This window comes from Arvicola amphibius, chromosome 13 (genome assembly GCF_903992535.2).
Source record: "Arvicola amphibius chromosome 13, mArvAmp1.2, whole genome shotgun sequence".
Taxonomy (NCBI): domain Eukaryota; kingdom Metazoa; phylum Chordata; class Mammalia; order Rodentia; family Cricetidae; genus Arvicola; species Arvicola amphibius.
The window spans coordinates 17,037,345-17,047,905 of NC_052059.1; the positions used below are offsets into that span (position 1 = coordinate 17,037,345).

The window sequence follows — 10,561 nt, forward strand, 5'->3', positions numbered from 1 at the left end:
TCCCAGGCACCCAGACAAGAAATAATCACACAGAAACTGTATTAATTAAAACTCTGCTTGGCCTATTGGCTTATGCATATTTCTAGCTAACTCTTATATCTTAAATTAACCCACTTCTATTAATCTGTGTATTGCCACGTTGTTGTGGCCTACTGCTAAGGTTCCGCCCAATGTCCGGCGTCTGTCTCCTGCAGTGGCTACATGGCTTCTCCTTGACTCTGCCTGCTTTTTTTCCTCTGTCTCTGCTTGGTATTCCTGCTTTGCTCTATTCTGACCTGCCATAGGCACAAAGCAGATTCTTAGTTAACTAATGGCAATAAAACATATTCATAGCATACATCATGTATTTTATCTCTCTCTCTCTCCCATGCTTGTACACACACACACACACACACACACACACACACACACCCTAATAATAATCATAACGGCAAGAAGAGGAGGAAAAAGAAGAGGAAGAGGCAGAGAAAGGAGTTTATGACCTATATACATCTGGCAGGAATAATGAACTGTAGGTTTCTCCTGAGAGACACTAGAGGGGAAGAGCCTCTAACCTTCACATTAACTGTACCGTGGAGTTGTCCTGTTGTCAGTGTAAATATACAGTTGGCAGACTTCTGATATGGCCTACAGCTGTATAAAATGTTATCTTCCTATGTATTGGATGGACCAGTGAATATGAAGTAATTTTTTATGTTTTTCTATGATTACATATGCTACATAGAAAAGGCATGGGGTGGGGAGGTTCACAGAACTAAGTCTCTAACCAATTAACCCTGAGTTCATCAATAAGGAAACAATCCTGGGGAAGACAGATCAGGATAAATCAAATAAGCCCTTTGCAGGGGATTCTAAAGGGTGTCCCTAAAAGGAGAGATCCCTATGGCCTGGAAAAAAATCAAATCACTATACATCCAGGGATATCAGAGAAAGAATTATATCAACAGCTACTTTGGTTCAGTCCCAGATTAAACCGCAGACCAGCATCACGCGAAGCAAAGCCTTTGAGAGTGATTAGGGACTCCTCTAAGCTGCTGCAAAACTACTGACCCACAAAGACGTGAAATAATCTGTTCTTTTAAGTTCCTAAGTTTGTAGAAATTCATCATGAATGAATACAATGTTTACAGAATTTTCCATCTTTTAGAAAAAATAAACGTGGGCTCTACTGCTCTGAATTTAATGGTTTGTGCTTTTCTGACTGTTGCAAAGAGAAGTTTTATCAATAAGGGAAGAAAACTATGCTTATCTGTAGGTCTAAGATAAAACATCGCTACACCTAATGCTCAAGGAACACTGTGGAAGAGAAAGCAGAAAGGTAATATGACCCAGAGAATCAGGGAGTTTGCTGTGAGATTGTGTCTCCTAGCAACATCAGAAGCTACACCCGTAAAGTCTCACCAACATGACTGTCCAAATATGAGTTGAAAAAGGAGGACATCAAAGAAGAACATACCAAACTGACCTCCCCAGGGAAGAACATGCTCATTGTCCAGTATCAAGCAGTCATCCATAAAAACATACATATAAATCACATTATATGGACTTAACAGGTTATATTTAGGGATATATATGTATATACAAATACATATTTGTAGTAAGGACGGAGCTGCTTGTTTGTCCCAGTCACTCCGAACTGAAATAACCACACAAAAACTGTATCAATAACTGCTTAACCCATTAGCTCTAGCTTCTTATTGGCTAACTCTTACATATTAATTTAACCCATTTCTATTAATCTGTGTATCACAAATGACTGTGGTTTACTGGGGAAAATTCTATCATCTATTTCTGGTGGGGCTACATGGCTTCTTTCTTGCTCTGCCCATCTTTCTCCCAGGATTCAGTTTAGTTTTCCCTGCTTACCTAACTTCTGCCCTGCTATAGGTCTAAAGCATTTTTTTTATTCATTAATGGTATTCACAGCATACAGAGGGAAATCCTACATCACATATATGTATGTAATAACAATTAATGGGAAAAAAGAAGCCATGAATTTGAAGGAGATCAGGAAGGGGAATATTAAAGGATTTGGAGGGAAAAGAGAAGGGGGGAATGTTGTTATTAAATCACAACCTTAAAAAAAAAAAACTCTGGGTTTGAACTGAAGAATAAAAGACATTAAGGCAAATCAAAAAAGGAAAGACAGGATGGGCTTCTAGGAAAGAGGATTGAAACCTTTTTTTTTTCTTAATCTGTTAACAAAGAAATATATCTAATAGGAGGATTGAATCCAAAGTCAGCCAGCTCAAGGGCAAAAGCTAATACTCTCTGTGTAATTGAACGGACAGTTTCTGAAACAAAGGTGTTGAAAGACAAACCCGAGTTTGAATCATTTATCTCTCGCAGAACTAATTCGCAGAAACCACCCCGGACACCAGCACCTGTCATGCCACCCCACTGATTAATGATGGCAAAACTAAGTGGAAAGAGAATCCGAAACAAACAATGCAGCTATCAACCAAATGCAGAGATGATAATATCCACACACCAGGCAGGACTCTACTCTAGCACAGCTCCTTGGAGACCTGCTGAGCAGCTGAACACAATGATCAGGACAGAGGAGCACAGGGTCAGTTAGCCTGAGGGCTCAGAGAAACGTGGCATTTACTGAGCACCCACAGAGAGCTAAAGTCTCTTCCGTGTGTGCGGAACTTCCATCTTGATGCATTATAGACTGACAAAGACATCTTTCTGCAATGGCTTACTGTCTCTTGCACCAATCAGTGAGGCGAGTAATCTCCTTTGAATACTTTAAGCCCCCAAATCATTCTGCTTCTTCCAGGAGAGTGTAAGTTGTTTGTATTTACTAGCTTTTGTAGTTGACAATATGCATTATTTATTATTTCCTCAAACTGTGCTTTATGTTGGTCAAAACAGTAAGCCCGGAATTCCCATAGCAGCCCTATCCCCTCAATTTTAATCCCAGTGGGCTCCATGAGAAATGAAGACCAAATGACCCCTCATCTCACCCCTAATATATATTTTCCCCATAGAGTTAGTCACTGCCTGGCATATCATATACGTACTTACTAATTTGTCTTCTTTCTCTAACATGTTACTTACTGAGTATGGAATTTGTATTTGTTCTGTTCCTAATAATCAATCTTCAATGTATGTAATATAGTGAGCAATCAATTGTTAAAACAAGAATCAAAATTAAAAATAGTGTACTACACAATGCAGCTATACCATTTCAGGCCATGTTTTTCCGAAGGATTCTAGGTCAATATATCAGGGAGATATTTGCATGTCAATGTTTGTTGCAGCCTTATTCTCAATTGCTAAGCCATAGAATCAACCTAGGAACTCAACAACAAAAGAATAGATAAAGAAAACAGGGTATGTATGCGCAATGGAATTTCACTAGGCATAAGAAAGATCAAAGTTATGTTATTTGCAGGAAAAAAAAGACTGTTGGAGACCAGCTTTGACAAAAATGCCACTTACCAGGGTTGGTACATGGGGATTAGAAAAATAGTAAAAATTATGAAGACATGAGTGAAAATAATAAAAACAGAAACATAGGATAGTACCGGGAGGGAGTTCCAGTGAAGACTGAAATAGGCTGCATTTAATTCCATTTGCTTAAAATACCCTGACTGCAAAAGGTAGGAGTAAGATTTAAAAAAAAAAAAACTGCATTAAGATGATACAAGGAAATGAAGAGACCAGTTGAATGTTGCAGGCTACATTCTTAGTTTACCATTTTGTTGCTAGAACAAGACAAGTAACCTCACACCCTAGAACAAAACATTCTGTAGGCAAACCACTCCCTGGGTGGAATCCACAGTTATCTCCCTAAGGGAGTAAGAACTTAGTAGGATTCTTAGACTTGTATTTGGGATATAAACATATTTACTTCTCTATTCCTGAAATAGAAGGGCTGTCTATTAGCTACACCTGTTGACAATAACCTTGAGAGAGCAGAACTCTCTGATTTAAATCTAGGAGGGGAAATCTGTTTGAGGTAGAAGCAGACAACAACCTTGAAGGAATGGAAGTAAACTCCAACTCTCTGACCTTTGGTCAGGGTGGAATGGCAACAACTTTGAGCAAGCTAAAACTCTGGCCTTCAGACAAAGTAGAAATAGGCTCACATTTTTGGGCCTCCACAAAGCACACAACTGAAGATACTCACATTAATGAGTTAAGCTAGTCTTGGGATGATAAATAACATGTTTTCTATCATTTGTGATCTCAATGAATGAATGTGTGCATGCATGTGTCTCACATATATGATACATAAAAATAGAAGTGAACCTGTATAGAGGAACAAAAGGGACTAATGTAAGGAAGAGACATGAGAAGTGGGAGGAGAGGAACATGGGGGAAGGTGTTTAACACATAATGCATATTTCTATGGAAATGTCCTCTTATGCAAAAACAACTAGATTTTCCACTTCCCTTTAGCTCCTAACAAGACATAGTAAACTCTAATTTCCCCCTAGTTTTCTGCAAGTTTATTACTTTTAACCTCACTTGGCACTACTTTATAGACAGGATTTTCTATGTGCATATTAAAAAAAACTGACTTTAGCTAAAGAAGATGAGAGAAATTATTCTAAGGTTGCTGGGAATTTCACATACATTCTCAAAATGCTTCAGAAGCATATTTATGAATGTTTCAGCCATAACCAATTCCCAGAATCAAACACTAGGATTTATTAAGTGAAGCTATCTAGAAGTACCTGTTAACACCAGACACCATAGCACACTAGGGAACCCTTATGACTAGACTCTGCTGCTAGAGACATAGACACTATTATTTTTGGGAAATGGTTGTTACACCTCTCCTGACTGTTCAAATATATTCTCAGATGCCCAATGGGCAGAGTAGGTGGACCTGATCCTTACCCTAACTCCAGACCCTCATAGCAAGTGTATGGAAAGATGAACAGTTAGCATGTCATCTCAAGGAAAACATTTCCCAGAGAATGGGTTCTTATGCTTGCATAGGAAATAAAACTTTAAAATAAAATGTTTGCATCTCTGCTTCAGTGAGGCTTGGTGAGAAATGGCTGGCACTTGTTTTTTTTTTTTTTTTTATTGGTTTTTCGAGACAGGGTTTCTCTGCAGCTTTTTTAGAGCCTGTCCTGGAACTAGCTCTTGTAGACCAGGCTGGTCTCGAACTCAGAGATCCGCCTGCCTCTGCCTCCCGAGTGCTGGGATTAAAGGCGTGCGCCACCACCGCCCGGCTGGCTGGCACTTGTTATAGCTTCAGCTTGTCCATGTCCTTCACTTACAGCTGACTGCCCTCCTCCCTGCTCCCTAATCCTATTTGCTGCTTCCCTTCCATTCCTAACTAGTCTTTCTTTCTGTTTTCTTAACATGTGTATTTATTACTGTCTCCATTTCCCATTCTAGGTTAGCTATGTAAGTTTCTCAATGGCAAAAAGAAAAAAAAAAGTCATGAAACTGTGTTACACAAATTAAGTATAATGGGATGGGAGCCAGGTATTTCAACATCTAAAGCTAGTACTTGAAAAATTCCTCAAAACATAATGTATTCACTAGGCCTCCTCTTGGCAAAGTATTTTATCTAACTTTTCGTGTATTCATGCCTATTCGCTCCAACTATAATTATTCCAAATTGTTAATTATGTTTAATAGTACATTTCCTTCAAAGCAGTAAACACATACACACAGACACACACAGCGACAGAGAGAGACACACACAGAGACACATACAGAGGGAGACATGGACACACTCACACTCTGAATTGACATCCAGAATTATAAATTATAATTATAAGCCAAAATGAGAGATAACAGCATTTTATGCTAGAAGAGTTCCTCTATGTAGCCTCAGCTGTCCTAGAATTTGCTCTGTAGATCTGGTTGGCCTCTAACTCAGAGATCCACCTGTGGTGATACTTTGTTTATGATCTGACAAATAAAGCTTGCCTGAGGATCAGACTGCAGAGCTAGCCACACTAGCTAGCCATAGAGGCCAGGCAGTGGTGGCACATGCCTTTAAATCCAGCACTTGAGAGGCAGATGGATCACCTTGGGCTACAGAAAAATAGTCTAAAGGAGAAACAGAGTTCACACAAAGATGAGTCCAGCATTTGGGACCCCACACATTTAATCCCAGCTCTGGGGAGGTGGAGACAGGAATGATATGGCTGGGTGAAGAGAGGAACATAAGGCAGAAGGAGACAGGAGCTCAGTGCAGTCGGTCTGAAGCAGTCTGAGGAAACAGTCAGTCTGAGAATGCAGTCTGAGGAAGCAGGCTGAGGACAAGTTCGCCCCTTGGGTCTGAGCATTGGTAGAGGTAAGAACTCTAGTGACTGGCTGCTGGGCCTCTCTGATCACTCAGCTTTCAACCCCTCTCCCCCATAGCTGACTCCGAGTTTTTATTATTAAGACCAAACAGAATTCATGCTACATCCACCGCCCTCTAACTCTATGTACGGCCATGCCTGGCTAAGTTTCATTTTCCTTTAATTTGGGCATTTCCAAGAAATAATCCATGCTAAGCTTTGCTTGTGTTCTCATATCAAGCAAGGTCAAGTCCATCCACGCAGTCCATCATCCATCTCAGCGTTGTCTGCTCGGGGACAAGGGTCCCTTGTCCTTGTGCCCTGGGAGTATACACCAGGAAGGTGGCCATCAATGAGCCAGCACAGGACTTGTCTATCAGAGAACAAACACGTGGGTGCTGTGACCATGACCTTCTCCATCTCCAGAGCTGGGAGGACAAATCCCCACTGTGTATGGTGCTCTTTGTCACTGCAGTCTGAGCGCAGTAAGATGACTTCAGAGACTGACTAGGCATCATGACACCAAACAGAACATCACAATTAGTAGCTCTGGCAAAATTTTCACCTACAGAAACTAGGTCACTTCACAGAAAAACAAACGGTAGTGTTTGCGAAGGACAGGGTAGACGCAAAAGCATACTAGGTTTCCTGTACAAGTCACCCACAAAAAAAAAAAAAAAAAAAAAAAAAAAAAAGAATCAAGTCACTAAAACCAGCTCGAGTTAGTTAAAATGCAGTGATAAATATATTTAAAGTATGTATTATTTTTAAGCCACCAGAGCCCTGAAGGCTATTCCCACTGGCCTTAACTAACTTCCTAAAGTATAATTTTATCAGTTCACTCTTTCCCTCAGATTTCTCACTGACTCTCAGAATAGAACCCGGCTCTACAGAAATGGAGATAGCATGTGAACGCTAGTAAACAAAGCCTGATTTGATTCGTCCAGCAGTCCCTCCTCCACTGGCCCAGTGCTGGAGAATGGAGTTTCTCCTGTTGTCATTACCACATATTAAACAGTCTATCCTCCTAGCAGAAGAGGAAACCCGGCCTCCTAATCCTCCTCCCACGCGATGACCCTAGCAAGTCCTGCGGCTTCTCAAAGTTCATCTTCCACATTTGCAAGACGACGAACGAACACCCTAGGTTTTCCAGCACTGAAAGATTGTCATCATTGGGTTGCCATTCCCCTCGCATGTGTTCCTCCCCACCCCATGCTGGTTCTTTCCATTGGGCTTCATTAGTCAAAGTCACTGGCCAAAGGAGAAAAAAATACAAGTTGTACAGCTGCAAATTCTGAGTCAGGTAAGCAAAAAAAAAAAAAAATAGTCTAGTTACTCAGCATTTGCATAATGTTGTGCCTCGGACCATCCTTCCTCCCCTTCTCTGTTCCTCCTGGGACTCTGCCCACCCCTCCTAGGCCTACCATTTCCATTTCTGTCTCCACCTGCTCCCACAAGCCCATTGTATTGTGTTCTGCCAAATTTCAGCCTTTCCTAGGCCTGGTATTTCATATTGAATGAGTGAGACTCCTTTGGGAAATTACAAAAACCTATCAACTTTGACCTAACATCCCCGAACTCCATCTTCCTCCCTTCATTTAAATTTCAACACAGTAGAGGTGACATTAACTGATGACTGGACTTTAATTTGGGTTAAGGAAAACTTTTGTGGGATTTTAGGATAAAGTTTTTCATTTCAAATAGTAATAACCAAATAAAATGTTATCTCTGGGGTTGGAGAGATGGGGAGATAGTTCCAGAAAGTACTTATCTTGCAAGAATGAGGGCATAACTTCTGTTCTAAGATCCACATTTTTCCAGTTAGTTAAATATTCTTTATTTGTATGGGTTTGGCATGGGGAAGGTAGGGTAAGCCCGGTCTAGGCTCCCAAAGGGGGTGGCTTAGATGCATCTGCACCCAATGACATCCCCAAACAGCTAAGACCCACATTTAAAAAAAATGCTGAGCCCGTTGGTGCTTGTAATCCTAACAGCTGTGGTAGGTGAGAACCCTGGAACTCACTGGCCAGCCTCGTCTCCTTGACAAGTTCCAGGTCAGAGAGAGAATCTGTCTCAAAGAAGAAAGGTAGGCAGCTTCTTAGGAACAACACCCAAGCCTTCCGACACTATGAATGCACACAGGTGTGTAAGTACCCCCACACACACACACACACACACACACACACACACACACACACACACACCCTGATGAGTATTATGCAGATACAAGAGAAGTAGATATGCAAATCATAAAAAATGCCAGCATGTCTGTTGCATAGAGGCATAATTTCAGAAAAAAAAATACAAAACCAGGTGCCACCCTGTCATAGTTCTATTAGAAGACAGTAAGACTAGATGTTTACGTCACTGTCCCTGTGTATTTTAGTCTTTAGCAGAGCAGAGCTATTCTCTTGATATCGCCACATGCTGTACTTGTGTGTAGTCACTCAATGCTTGCTGAACAGGACTGTGGCATTCGTTAAGCCTAGTGCCAAGAGAAAGATTTAAGAGTTACATCTGAACTGAATCTTAAAAGATGAGCTGGAAGTTCCCATGAAGATAAAATAATAAACTAGGATTTGTAAAATCATGGCAGTGTGAAATGGTAATAGCAATAATGACAGCTACCATATGTAACATCTAGTATCCCAGGAAGTCTGCTAAGTTTAATGCTTACATCAATTGCACAATCCACATAAACATAATCTTATAGCTGAAGCAGCTGAGACATGCAATAATTTATTTAAAATGATAATAGCAACAACATGCATGCTACATCTGAGTAATGAAACTGACTCATGTGCACATGCGCGTGCGCACACACACACACTCACACACACACACACTCACAAGGGACAGTATGTGCCTATTAGCCAAAGCCCTCAAGCTAGATCACGCTGGACATTCCCTCAAAACCAAGCCAGCTCCTGAGCCAACCCACTCATCACACATTGTCCCCGTCTCAGCGACCCTCTGAATGGATAGCCTTTGTCCTCACACCCTTGTGACCACCGTTTTCGAGACTCGGCTCTCGTATCTGATTGCTGCTCTTGGAGCCTGTCTCATCTTTCCTTCTCTCTGCTACCGTTTTTCTGGGTTTAGTTAATATGTTTCTGTTTCTAGTACTTTCTCTGCTGTCTCTGTCTTATTTTCAAGCCTTTTGAGAGAAACTTGCTGTGGCAGGGGAATCATCTATAGTCGCCATTTGTGGGTTTGATCAAGCCAGCAAGCAACTCCTATTTTAGTAGTGTCCTGGTACAGACAAATGCTCCAGGGAACTCTCTTTTCTAAAGCTCTTGCAGGCTCCTGTAGATATGAGAACCAGCCATCTATCCAGTGAGTTTCCTATTGAGGTTAAATTAAATGGACTCATTTTCTATTGCTTGCAACGAGGAGCCCAGACAGAACTACTGTTGCTTTGGCTCTCGCATCTGAGCTGCCTTTGGCGAAGGCCTTTACACCTGCTGCCTTTGGCTGCAGCTCCTATACACACTTCAATACAGTGAACCCAGGGTGGCAAGGCCATGGGCCCCAACTCACAGCAGCTTCTATCTACAGACCCACTGTAGCCTCTGCGTCCGGGAAGAGGCAGTTTCTCCTCCTCTCACAGAGTCCAGAGCAGTATTTCAGGAGAGCTGGTGTTGTGTTTATATCCTGAGGGGATTAAGACAGCAACCAGCAAAAGTCTGAAGATACCTGAGAAGGAAGCAGGGATGTAGGCAAAGATGGAGATAGACGTAGCACAGGGATCCATTTGGAAAATAAGAGACGTCCCTTCACCCTCCCCTGGAGAGAAGAGATAAGGCGGCGTCTGTAAAGGTAAGCATTTTCAGTTAACTGAGAGAACAGCATGGAGTTATGTAAATAGTCTGTGTCCTCTGGAAGGAGAGAGCCAAGGTCCTCTGCTGACTAGAGTGTAGGAGTGAGAGGAGGAATAGCAAGGATGACTGAGGTCTTGGAAAAGCTGCCGCGAGAAACTGCCGAGGGAGGTCACTGGTAGCTGGCGGGAGGACGCTCAAGCTGCAGAGGCTACTGCTTCTATTTGCATCTGCTAAGAGCAATTAGCCGCACAGACACATTTCAGACAAAGGGTGCACAAATCGTCCCTGAAACTTTTCCAGAGAAAAATCAGGGACTTGCAAACGGGAATTGATTTCACAGCGCAGCAAGAGATTCAGTGCAGCTTTTTAATCTTGCATCTTTGCAACTATTCAAGCGGAGCTCCTTTCCTGGTCCAGAGAAACTGGTCCAAAGGAAGCAGGAGACGACTGAAAGTTGTTCTTAGAGAATTTGGA

General features: G+C 41.7%; 1 protein-coding gene across 10 annotated transcripts in view; it reads right to left on the reverse strand.

Annotated features, from left to right (window-relative positions):
• The window catches only part of Scel (sciellin), a 141,403-nt gene that overhangs the window by 117,757 nt on the left and 13,085 nt on the right, over positions 1-10,561 (reverse strand). The window lies entirely within an intron of this gene.